The sequence below is a fragment of the Puma concolor genome, chromosome A3, assembly GCF_028749965.1.
Source record: "Puma concolor isolate L17-30 chromosome A3, mPumCon1.1.hap2, whole genome shotgun sequence".
Lineage (NCBI taxonomy): Eukaryota > Metazoa > Chordata > Mammalia > Carnivora > Felidae > Puma > Puma concolor.
In genome coordinates, this window is record NC_141669.1 from 89,965,586 (window position 1) to 89,978,877 (window position 13,292).

At 47.9% G+C, this 13,292-nt stretch overlaps 1 protein-coding gene across 1 annotated transcript in view; it reads left to right on the top strand.

The window, feature by feature from the left end:
* The window catches only part of SH3RF3 (SH3 domain containing ring finger 3), a 371,189-nt gene that overhangs the window by 198,638 nt on the left and 159,259 nt on the right, over window positions 1–13,292 (top strand). The window lies entirely within an intron of this gene.

The following is a 13,292-nucleotide window of genomic DNA, read 5'->3' on the forward strand; positions in this document are numbered from 1 at the left end:
GTCCCTCTTTATCCTCTTCCTGTGCCTCAGTTTGCAAATGCAAAGCTCCTGACTGCACCCATCTTATTCAGGGACCCCCTGGAACTCCTGGAGCTGCATGGCCTCCCCTGGCTCCCTCTCACCCTTCCAAGGCCCCGTGCCCCCAACTTAGGGCTCCCCAGGGTTACCTTCTCAGTGACACCCCTCTAAGATTTCGACCTGCCCCCTTCCCGCATTTTCTTGTCCCTTTCCCTGATTTGTTTGCCCCTTAGCACTTAACTTTCTAATCTCTCAATTTTGCTTACTATTTCCTTGCTTGCCCTTTGCTGGAACATAAACTCCATGAGGGCAGGGACTTGTTATGTTTTGTTCACTACCCATCAGAAAATGTTTAGCGTAGATGGTGTTCCTCCTCCTAATTTTTGAAAATTCAGGCAGGCCAAGTAAGCTTTTTAATATTTTAGTAAAATATTGAGTATTTCAGGCAGGCCAAAAATCACTACTTGGCCAGGAAGCCGGCCAGCAGGAGAAAGACCCTCCCTTATGTGGGCGAAGAGGTTCCATGCTGGAGAGATGGTCTTTTTAGGTGGGGTGAGAGGATGACTAGAGACCCTGTTTGCACTTTAAAATGGGTTTACAAAATCACACTAAAGCATGAAGGCTTCAAGAAAGAGTTTCTCATAGATAGAATAGGTAGTAACCGGGGTGATTCTCCAGCATACATTTCAGAGCAAAGCTGCCGCCAGTACATTTCTCCCTCAAGTACACGGCTAACAAATGCAAAGGGCTGGCTGTGCACCTCCCTTGTAGTTTGCAAGCTGCTGTTGCATGAACCAGCCCCTGCGTGAGGGGAGGATGCCAGCCCTGGCAGTGGTCCGCCACGCTTAAACACACACTATGGCAGTGACTCTGGAGACCATTTGTTTGCTTCTCCTTAGTGAGAGTATTTGCATTAATCATTGATTTATGAAGTTCACCTGAAGTCTATAAAAGTGACTCTGACATCTAATTTTGTGGTGATTTCCATTACAAAGTTAGCCCAGCATTTTGTAAATAAATATCTGTAGTTAATTATTTCTGTAAGTCAACATGGAAATAACCAAGGGATCCCCTCTGGCTCCAGCCACGTTCATCAAGGCTCAGCCTACGTGGCTGCAGTGAGGAATTCTGCCCCAGCGTCTGCCTGTCCCAGGACACACTGTGGTCTGAGCCCCGCACACCCAGACCTCTATCCTGTGTAGATCACAAATTGCAGAATTAGTATAAAGCAGGCAAATTCAATATATATGTGAATTAAGCCCAAACCATTAGCTATCCTTTGATTCATGCTTAATTTTTAAAAACCTAATAACAAACCTTTTTTTCAAAATGTTAACGTTCAAAATGTTAATTCAGGGCTTGAAGTTTACATACTTTTCTATCATATATCTAAGTGCCTCAAGCATTTATAGAGGGCAGAGAAAATCTACAAAAGGGTCTATGGGATGTTTTTTTTCTGAGGTTGGCCGCACAATGTAAAGATTTCTAAGAACCTCAGGGCCTATCTGTAGTGAGAGGACCCCCAGTGGTCTTGTGACCCCCTTCTGCTCACAAGAAGACCAGACCCGCCCTGCCTAGGACCCCAGGCTCAGAGCCCACAGGGAGTTTGGTGTATTTGTCTCCCTTCTGGCCCTGCCCCCATCTGCCCTGTGACTTCCCTGTGGCCAGGGGCCATGCTTCCTGGCATCGTGGCCCCCACCTCCCACATGGCAAAATGTGCTACTCACATGGTAGTGAAGGATGTGGAGAAGGAAAGCAGGAATGGTTCTTGAGGTGCTGCCCTTAAACGCTGTCAAGGGGATGTGTGGGGCCTCGTGGAGCATGGCACTCATCCTTCTGTCAATGGGACAACTTTTCTTTTTATAACTGACTAGTGTAGTATCATGGTCAAGTTTGTTTTGCTCAGGTCTTTGTTTTCACAAAATGTTCTTGTATCTGTGGCATGTGATGTTTTGATGTGGACATCTGAACAAACAGGCGATATGCTCCTTTCTGATAGTGTTATCATTGGGAAGTTATTTAACACAAATGGAAACTGTGGTACAAACCAGGTTCTGGGTGTTGGTATGAGGGACTGATAGCTGTTACCTTATTTATTCTCACAAGGTCCGTTGGAGAGAAGTACTTGATGATGCCCATTTTACAGATGAGGACACTGAGGCACAGGGCATCCACTGTATGACAGTCAAGTACATTGCAGCACAGCCACCTTCAAACCCCTCGAGGGTTGAGGACTCTAACTCTTTGCCCTTAAATAAAGCTGGATTCTTAGGGAAACTAATTTTTCTGCATGGATATTTACAAATACCTATTTTTCCCTTATTTGCTTGTATTACTTTTTCTTTTATTTATTTTTTTTTTGTGGAGGAGGGTAGCATTAAAACAATAATGTGTAAAAAAATATTTAAAGGTGATTGTGATGGTTAGTTTTGGTTGAAATAAGAACCTGCAAGGAACCATCTACCCCTATTTTCCTTTCTGAAAAACAACAGATGTTGAAGCCTTTGCCTTCCTTCCTGACCTCCTGACCTTCTGAGGTAGTTGGAGATCCTGGTACACAGTGTGAAGCCCTTTTGACCCATAAAGGTGACTTTGGTTAGTGTCTTTCTCTTAGGAACCTTGGTGTAATATGTCAGACATAGCACTGGCCAGGACATCCCGGGATTCAGGCTCCAACAGTGGCTGGAGTGGAGGGGCTAGGGTTGCAGGCAGTGACCCCTTCATTCCCTGGGAGGGATTATATTCCCTGTCTGGGAAGCTGCCGGACAGAGACCACTTTTCAAGGTACAGACCATAGTCCTCATGCCAGGGCATGCTGCAGTACTCAGCCACGTGCTCCTGTAGGTAACCATTGTCCAAAACGCTTCTAGGAACATTTTGACATCAGTGAGGATTATTGATGTGGTCTTGCCAGAAAATGGGAAAATGAGTACTTCTTCTCCCAATTGGTGAAATGTAAAGATATGAACCCTTCTGGCCTCATGGATAATCAGTCCACCCCTTTCCTTTTCCTTCCACGTTTCCTTCCAGGTAATCATTGGCTCCCATGAGGTCTCCTCTCCTGCTTTAGGAGCATGAGGAGGCAGGCTGGGGTTATGAGCTGGAAGTGGGTCCCATGACACTGAGGAACATCCTTGCCTTTCTGCATTTTCCTCAGTTATAAAATGGCAATAACAATTCCTACTTCACAAGGTTCCTGTGAGCAATAATCAGGTTACCTGGAGTGTCTGGCATGGAGTAGCCACTAAATAAATGGTCACATTATTTTTAGAAGGTGGCGTAAGTGGTGTGTTGATGCTTGGCTTTGGAAGTCAGACTGTCGGGGTTCCAACCCTGGTGTGCTGTTTCCTAGCACAGCTGGGACTTTGGGCAAATTACTGAATTCCATTGTGCCTGTTTCCCATCTGTAGAGTGTCAGCAATATAATACCAACCTGTAGGGTGGCTGTGAGGAATTGGCTGGGCACACTGGGAGAGTTCAGGAAGCAGCACACGACATCCCAAAAGCTCAGGGGAAAGCGGCCAGTCCTTATGATGAAGGGGTAGCAGGAGCTGTGGATGTCAGGATGAAGAACATCCCTTTGAAATCAAGGTGGAAGGGACTCCTGGGACCCTGAGCAGTGTCCAGAGACCCATGAGAAGGGAAAGAGAGGATGTCACACCTGAGGAGGACACCTAGACATTTGCCAGTTTTACTTTCACCCAGTGTGTGCACAGGTGCCAGGCAGGGCGTTGTCCTCACCACCTCCATCTGATACTACTTCCAGTCTACACTTAGGGGTCGTTATTGGTGCCTTTTCTAGCACCAGCATCCGGGATCCTGGAACATTTGTTTGCCTCAGCAAACAGTCTACGATAATCATTTTTATAGCACCTTCTTCATTAAGAAACCAAAAGCTCGTTACATGCCATCAATTTTATTCTCTTGACATTACTAGGAAGTTTAGAAGGACAGATTTGATTATCTCTGGTGTATGGGAAAATGGGGCCTTGCATATGGGGGCGCTTTGTCAAAAGGCACAGCACAAGGCCACCACCAAGCCAGAGCTGTCCCCAACTCCCAAATCACTGCTTTGACTGTGGAAATGTCAATGCCACTCTTAAATGTAGCTCATTCCCTGCTACACAGAGGGGCCTTGCAGCTGCCCACACCTTTTCCCTGGAATTACTGAAAACCATGCAAGCATCTGACCTTGGGCCATTGCTAGCTTTGAAGTTCCATTCCAGGGGGCTGCAGGCTTTTTCTGTAAAGGGCCGGATAGCAAATGCTTTTGGCTTTGTGACCCGTAGGGACTGTTACAACTACTCAGCTCTGCTGTTGTAAATGGATGGGTGTGGCCACATCCCCATAAAGCTTGATTTACAAAGGCAGCAGGCAGGATAGATTTGGCCCCAGGGCCATGGTGTGCCAGCTCCTAATCTATGCTAATATTAGATGTTCACCTTCCCTTTCTCCTCTCTGACTTCAGAGCAAGAAACCCAGGTATGCAGTGGGCGGTTTATGTTTGAGGAACAGTTTGAGTGTGTGTACCTGTGGATGTGCTTGCGTACATACATGCATGCTATCCAAACATGCCTCTTTCTGTACATAGTGTGAAGGGGGGTCTCAGGAGACTGAACTAGGTGTTCTAGTCTCTAAACAAATACCTACAATACTTACTAGATACAAGACTGCCTAGCCTAGATATAAGACTGCCAAGCCTAGGGTTAAAACTTCTCCAGGCAATCTAATTATCTCATGTTTTCATGATTGTCAGAACAGAATTACTTTTGATTTCCTTTATGAACCAGATGTTACAGGGCATTCTTCACACTTTGGGTAGGTCATAGAATGAAGCACAGACAAATGGGCTGTCACAGCTCCCAGAGCGGCAGGACCTCTAGAGCACCATGAGGTCGCAGAGGCAGATGGTGAGGAGAGGGCCTGGCTCGCGGGTGGCAGGGGCGGTGAGCAGGCAGGGGAGGAGGTCCACGGAGAGTTGGGAGATGTCGGACGGAACGTAGGTACATGTGTGTACAACAGGCTTCTCACAGGGGTTGAGAACCTCATTTTGTTAGCCTTTGAACCTTTGCAAGCTCTTGAGTGGAAATGTGTTATGGAAATAAAGGAGAGCAGACTGGCATGGCAGCTTTGGAGGTTGGGGACTGGGGCGTACACTGTTGTCTGAGGGATCATGCTGAGTGCTGGGCCAGAGCAATTTGGAAACCAAGGGGGCACAGTAAGCCTGGCTCCTCCCACAGGGAGCCTTGCTCCCTGCCCTTCAGCTGGCTGGCCAGGCCATTTACACAGTTAACATTTTGCCTCTCCCAGCCAAGTGGGAGGGCAGGCTGTTTCTGCACTCAAGGAGACTCTGGGCATGTGCATTTTGATTTTAGTGAAAGGAGGCCATTCCTTGTCCCCTTCCTGGCCATACCTCTTGGTGGTGGCCTCCTTTGCAGCTCCTGGGAGTCTTCTTGTGTGGCTGTCTGCTCTGCCTGATGGCACACACAGCACTGGACCAGAGAACCCATGGAATGCTGGCCAGGGACCTTGGTCTTCAGGTCTCTTTGCTCTCCCTTTCATAGAACCTTCTGGTTTTCATTCCCAACCTTCATGTCCCACTGCTCCTTTCTTTCCTCCTCTCCAGAGTGAGGAGGTAGTCCAGGACCCCATGTGGGGATAGCTCAGTCACTGTGTGTCCAAGGCCCTCTGAGGGGCAGTTAGGGGGGCTGAAGCATATGTTAAAGAGCAAAGCTCCCTCACCCCTGCCACAATGTAGATAATCTGGAGTTGGACAGCACAAGCATTCCTGAGGAGCTTCACGGAGGGTGTCTTTATCTTTGCAAAACAGAAATAGAGAGATTGCTGATGAAACAGAACTTTGTGAAGCCGTTGTTTGACTAGAATGCAACAGCACATTGTAGCATTCCTATGGAACCTCTGTAAAACCAGCCAACTTTGAAAAACCTGGTGTTCAGAAATGCAGGTGTGCATGGTCAGAAGCTGCTCAGACTTCAAAGAATGCATGGGTCATGAAGGGAGAAAGGGCACACACGCAGGCACACATGCTCGACTCCCCTAGCCTGTGCTGACAGATGGTAGGAAGCTCCCTGGCAGCCACGTGAGCCGGCCCAGTGGGCACCAGTGGTGATCTTGTCCTGGGGGCCAGCAGAGGCACTCATGTTTTGGTGATGCTGGGGATACTCTTTATTCCTCTTCATGTGAGTAGTAAAAAATGAGCTGCTGGTGCTGTGTATTCCCTGAGGACAGGGAGGAGAATGCTAGGAGATCTGATCATCACACATGGGACTCTCTATCACTTGGGAGCAAGCTAACTGTCTGAGACCTTCCTCAGTGTGAATGCTGAGCCAAGGCCCTGCCTGTGAGCATGTCGGTGTGTGTGCACACACATGTGTACATGCAGCTTCCCCAGAATTTCTTCACTCTCAGTATTTTCATTAATGTTGGCTATAAATCTCCCCAAATAGAAAAAAACAAGCAAAAAAACCTAACTGAGCTATGTCATTGTTAGGAGCAACGTTTTATGTGACTGGTTTCTTAGTCTGCTTTCAGAAGACCTTAATCTGGATCCTACCTTCTCTCTACTGCACTTTATTTGATCCTGGTGTCTCTCGTTTTTTCCAGAGTAACATATGCAAGTAGCTTAGAAGTGGCTTCAGACCCTCAGAAGGGTGACGGAAGTTTTTTAAGCGTAACTTCTTTGAAGAGGAGTGGGCTGTTATGGAAAAGTTTTATTTCTTATGCCATGGTGGTTTTATTACAAAGTTATATCAGCTAATTTGAGAAGAGGTTCAAAGAGCCACATCCCTTCAATGGCATAAGCACAGCATTGCTTTATGTAGCACCATTCATCTGGAGGAACCCCAGGGGCTTCACACCTTCTGCATACAAATGATTCCATCCACCCAAAGTCACCAGGTGTCACTCAGGCAGAATGTGGCCTTCCTTAAATTTCACTTCTCCTAATAGCTCAGAATGAGAAGTTAAGCCCTACCACCTTCTAGCAAATTACCACTAACATTAGCGAATTGACTGCCAAAATGCATATAGAACAGCACACAAACTTGAGAAGGGGCCTTTGACAAATTCTTGGAAAAGTAAAAGAAAAAAACAAAAGAGAGAGAGAGAGAGAGAGATACAATTTCTTTTTAATCCTCACTAATCTTGCTGAAACATGAAACGTGTGCTGAACATGAAGCGGCTCAAGGCAGTTCTTGGCAGTGGAGAGTTTATGTCTGCATCACATGGTAACTGCTGAGGGGTGTCCTCACCCCACCTGTGCCTGGGAACAAACTGTGCATTTCTCTTTGGCTGCCCTGTTTGGTGACCCTCTGAATAAAGGGATGTGTCTTACTTGTCCCTAACCTGCTGCAGGGTCTAGCACGTTGCAGTGTTCCATAAATTCTTGGAAGCACGAGTATGCAAATACCAGAAAGAAAAAAATCATCAGAATAGCAGAGTGAAAGGAACAAAAGTACAGGACGCAATGCCAAGCTTGTGATGATAAAAATGGAAAAAGGAGCTTGAATTGCTTTAAAATAAAACCCGGAATGTCCTGGTTGACGTGTGATGTAGTGACATCTCTATCACAAATTTAATTTGTGAACTAGAAGGTGGGGACATTCTGTTTCAGGATTTAATACCTGATAAGGCCAAGGAAATCATGGCTTTTCAAGTAATTCCAAACCTGAGAGTGTCTATGTTCTAATAGGAAATACATGAATGGTAACTTCTACAGTGGTACAGAATAAACACTTTGCCTTGAAAACTGCTTACAAGCTGTTGAAATCATAAGTCACACCTCTGATCCTCTGAATTAGTCAGGATACAGGCCGAGCTCCCCCAATATGGTGGCTTAAGTAAGGTACAGTTCCTTTTCCTCATGTCACAGTACAGAGATCTGTTTTACATGGTCATTCAAGGAGCAGGTTCCTCCTTTTGCTCTGAGTGGGACCTTGGAGTGGAAAAAGCTGGCTCATCTCCACCCCTCTGCCATTCAGGCTGTGGAAGGGAGAAACAGGAATTAGGATTTCTTCTCAAATGTCATTATGAAATGGGGTCCAGAATTGCACAAGTTACTTTCACATGCATTCTGATGACTGTTATGACACATGGCCATGGCTATATACATGCGAGGCTGGGAAATGAAGTTTTTAGCTGGGTGACCTTGACCCCAGTTGAAACTTGGAGTATTTTCACTGTCCAGAAGAAGGAGCAAGTGGATATTGGGGTGTAATTAGCTCTCTTTGCCACCTTTGTAGGCCCTGCAAGGCTTGGCACATTTATGGTCAGGCAGCCTCCCCTATGGCCCACTCACCAACCCTACAACATGCCAGGATGTATTTCCCCAATGAATGTCAACTTTGCCATGTCTGTTGTGAGCCAGGCCCATGTCTGTGTCCAACTGTGCCCAACTCCAGCTCTGTGTCTGTGTCCAACAACTGTGTCTGTGTCCAACTCTATGCCTTTGCTTGGCCTGGTTCCTCCAGTTGTAATGCTCTCCTCTTAGAGTAGTCATTGGGATTTTCCCCATTTATCTGGGCCCAGCCACTCCTAGCAATAGGATTTTTGACTATGTGGACCCTGAACCTCATATCCTGGGAAAAATAATGTGCAGGGGAAGCTCTTCCAGCCAGGGGCTTAGCCCAGGCCCAATCCTGGGGAGTTGGTTTGATTGGTCCATATGTTCATTCGTTCAGTAGGTCTTTTGAGCATGTGATGTATATCAGGCCAGAGGTTAGGGATGCAGCATCTGAACAAAAACAGGCACAGTATCTGTCCTCATGGGTCTGATAGTCCAGGGGGCCCTCCACTGGTAACATGTAATTAGAAGCTGTGCTAACCACAAGTGTTGCCTGGGAAGCTCTGAATAAGAGAGAATGGTTTAGTCCTTAGAGTCTAAAAAACACAGATGAGTTGTTTGTCCACATTCATCACCCCAGCTTGCTGGGGAATCTGGAAGAGAAAGACCTGGCCCTCCCTGCCACACTGCCCTCCCCCTATGCTCCAGGCCCCACTCCCAGGGAAGCCAGCGTGACTTAGAGCCTAGTCAGCAACGTGGTGTAACGGAGGCACATTTGTCAAAGCCTGCTGCTGCGGTGATCTCCATAAAAGATGGAGATGGTGCTGCTTTGCATGTGTGAGCACCCATGTCTCCACAGGGTAGAGCATTAAGCCCACAGTAAGATTTGTGTGCTACATCTGAGTAATGAGCCATGAAATTGACATTATAAGTTTTAATTATTATTAATGCCTTGCAGGGGTTGCTGGTGTTAATTATCCTGTAGGCATCCCAGATGCATTTCCATTTTCCTTTTATTTCTTTTCCTTAATGTCTTGAGCCCATAGAATGCTGGCTCAGTGACAACGTTTGAATAGGATTCCTCCAAAGGGAAGCACACAGTTGAAAGGTTATAAGGAGCAGAGAGGAAATGGCCACACAGAAACCCACTCAATTTCCTTGGCCTGGGAGAGTCCTCGCGGGTGCTGCCTCCAGGCCCTGTCATGGACTAATTAGTTAATCTTATAAAGAGCTTTGAAGATGAAAGGCGCCTTGGAGGTCTGAGAGTCCTAACAGTGAGAACCAGCAGGTTCCCACTGCTCTGTCCCCCTGAATAAACCTCCTCTTGGTACCATCCCTGACTTTTATTGTTGCCCTCAGAAATGTGTCCTGTGTCTCAGTTTTGCTCCCTTAGGTGCTGATCTTTGGCAGCCTGGGGAGGGGATTCTTAGATGGGCTCTCTCTCCCACTTCCCTTCTCTATGGCTCTCTCTTTCCCCTCTCCCTCTCCTTGACCACCCATGGGCGCACACCGGAGCATGGCTGAGCCAGCCAGGCTGTGCTGTGTGCTCTGAGCCCCATGATCTGACCTCAGGTCATCAGGTGGTTGGCCCTGACTGGGCCTCCACTGCAGCCATGGTGAGGATGTGTGTAGACCACTCCTGCCCTGCTTCTGTGGCTTCAGATGCCTCTGGCCCCTCTGTTTCCCTGATTCACCCACTAGAACAACTGTTCTTTTGCTCCTCCGCGCAGAGCTGGGATCGGCACCCTTATCCTGGATCTCTGTGAGGCATGCTGGTTTACAAGTGGTGCCATGTCAGATCTGTCTGTCATTTCTGACTTTCCCCACTTCTGGTCCTCATCCAGTCCCTATCTCAGGAATAAACTGAGCCTAGTTAAATGAACAGACATGCATGGGATACCTGCCATGTGCCAGGAACTTTCCTATCCTGAGGCCTCGGTTTAATAGTGGCTAGGGGTGTGATGGAGTAGAGGCTCCCAGACATTGGAGAGCACAGCCTGCTGCCTCTGGGTTTGGGAGGGAGAGTCTGGAGCCAAGGAGAGAGAAGCTCCAGATCTTCCAGAAGCATGTGCTGTTTGTGTGCAAGGATGCTGGCCCCATGGCTGGCACAGGGAGTAGGGAAGAGCATCGGGGGCTGTGGCTGGAAGCTGTGTTGAGGCCAGTGTCGGGGCATCCTGAATGCCATGCCGAGGAGCTTGGTGCCCCTTCCTCAGGGTAGTAGGTAGCCCCTGAAAGCTCATGAGCCCCAGGGTGACAGGATCAGCTCTGTTTGGGCATCTAGCCTCACAGTAGGCTGCCTGGGGCCAGGGACTTGCTGCTGGAGGTTTGCAGTGGTATAGGTGAGAGAGAGGAAGGACCCAGCCATGGGGGTAGAGGCATGCCTGGTGCCTCCCTGAGAGCCTTCCAGTGGGGTCAGTAGAATTTGAGGACTAGTGCTAAAGTCCTTCTCCCTAAAGGGAGAAGATGGGCACATGGGGTGGGGGTGGGGGACAGGGTACAGGACTGGAAGTGGGCCAGCAGTCCCTGACCAGAGTGAGGAATGCAGGGAGTGTAGGCTCCAGGGACAGCCATGGGATGTCCATTTTGAGAAGTCAAGTAAGCAATTAGATTGGAACTAAGTTCCCTTGGAACTTGGAAGAGAAGTTGAAAGCACAGAGAGAGGCAGGTAGATCTGGGCCGTGAAAGGCATTGGGCTGACCAGGAGGTCTGGGGTCACAGTGCCCAGATAGATGGGGCCATGCCGATTTTAGAGAGTCCTTGAGAGACCAGGGCCCCTGGACATCAGCAGTACATTCCTTACACAGCCAAAAAGACACACTACTCACAAACACCAGGCCTGGAGCCAGGCCACCTAAGTGAGAACAGCCTCAGGTTCTTGTCACTACTCCCAGGCCCTTCCGTGCATCCCAGGCAGGTTGGGGCCAGGATTGCACAGCATGCATGAGCAGTGTTTGTTTCAACTGAGTGGTAGAGCTGGTCGTAAGCGGGCCAGAGTGTGGATGCTGGCGTCCCCTGTGCATGGGGAGGACGGGGAGCTGTGCATGTTCAAACAGCATGGCGGTGCACAGATGGAGGTACAGCCCATAGAAACAAAAGTGTGTATCTGGCCGTTCTTGCTTTTCTTCATTATCAAGAGTAGCAAAAATGACCAGCAACCTCAGTGTGTGTGGCTCTCCAAATACTGCTTTTGAGCACTGCCCTCTTAGTCGGCGGGGAGGGGGGGCGGGGGGTGGTGGTGAAAGGAAACAGAGTCTGCGGCAAAGTGAAGGTTTCTTTTCTGCACTGAACTGAGGCCCATTTTCAAGTGTGACTGTGGGTTCTCTCCTTACTGCCCCTTTAACACCTCTTACCTCTCAGTGGGTATCTCAGCTTCTCCATGTGCTCAATAGTGAACAGACTCCTGTCATGGAAATCAATGTAATATTTAACTTTTAAAGTTGTGATGGACTAAGTTTAAATAGAACAAGAAAACTACTCTGTCTTTTTGTAAATTTAACCTCACGGGTTGCGGCAGGGATTCTGGGAGGGGTAATTATTTGCTGTCGGGGCTGCCCTGTGCTTGTAGGACGTTTAGCCTCCTCTCTGGCCTCTACACATTAGATGCCAATAGCACCCCACCTCCCAGTTGTGACAACCAAAAATGTCTTTACATGTTGCCACATGTTCCCCGGGGGGACAAAACTGTCCCCAGTTGATGACCCCTGGGCCAGGGGATGACTGGCCTTTGTGTGGCAGTGAGGTTCTTCTGGTGATTCACAGCCAGTAGCCCTTTCCATTCTTGTCTCATCACAGTACTTGTGCTGCAAATCACCCCTTTGCTTCAGCCCTGTGAAATCGGGGCCTGTTATGGGCTATTGTGCTTAGAGTACAAAGCTAGCCAGGATGAGTATTATTGGAAGCAAACTGATTTTTTTTCCCCTCATTGAGTTCTGCAACGAAAAATCCTCTGGTGTTACTGTTTAATTGGTTAGTGGTGGCTGTTTGTCAATTTGCCAGCAGGTTCTCTCTTAACTGCTGTCATTTGACATCGCTGAAACATAAATGCAGAGTGATTGAGTTGCCAACATGCTATTAAGTCCCCTACAAAGAGCTTTTCGATGTACTACTGCTTCAGGCTTTTGTGGTTCTATTGATTGATTCGAATACTAAAGAAATCCTTGGCATAGACAGCCCTGGTAAGAAAATGCGGCTTCTGTCAGGGAAATTGTTGGGTATTGACACAGGGACAGTGGTGGGTTTTCCTTTGGTTTTCCTCTGGCAGAGACTTGGCTTCTGGAAGAGCTTACTCAGTTGATGGGTGTTGCCTGCCCACACAGAAGGGTAGTCACTGGTCTTTATGAGACAGGTCCGGTTAAGTTGGAAGACCCCAGGAAGTGGATGGTGACATCGAGTTCAAGTTTCAGGGTAGTTTGACTGACTCCTTATTTCAGAGGAGCAAAAGATTGCCACAAATTCATTTTGGCTTCAGAGCCTGTAACTCACCATTTAAGGACAAAGATGGCAGATCACTTTTGAAATGGTTGGTTCATCTTTGACAGGATGACAAGAACATCCCTTGACATTAAGAAGATACTGTTTTATGGTCTTGAAATTGTACTTCTGGACCAGACTGCCATATGCATCAAAAAGCTATTTGTCATTGGTGTGTGTATAGGGCCGGGGCAGGGATGTTTGTGACAGCCAGGGAGCACTTGTTAGAACTTCTAGTGCATGAGGGACCAATGTCCCAGGGTTGGCCTCCACCTTCCATGGCCAGACTGTCCCTCTGGGCTTGACGTCACAGGTGTATGCCATTGGTTGTAAGGCTGTGAGTGGGAAAGTCCCACAGTCAGTGTGGGGCCGTCCCCTTGACCCGGGAACCCCCTTGACACATATTCTGAGTTGTGAAGGTTCAGAGGTGCAGTCTGGAAAATCTTATTGGACAATAATTGTTGGAAGTCTGGCAGCTAGAAATAGCACTCAGTGGAGGACA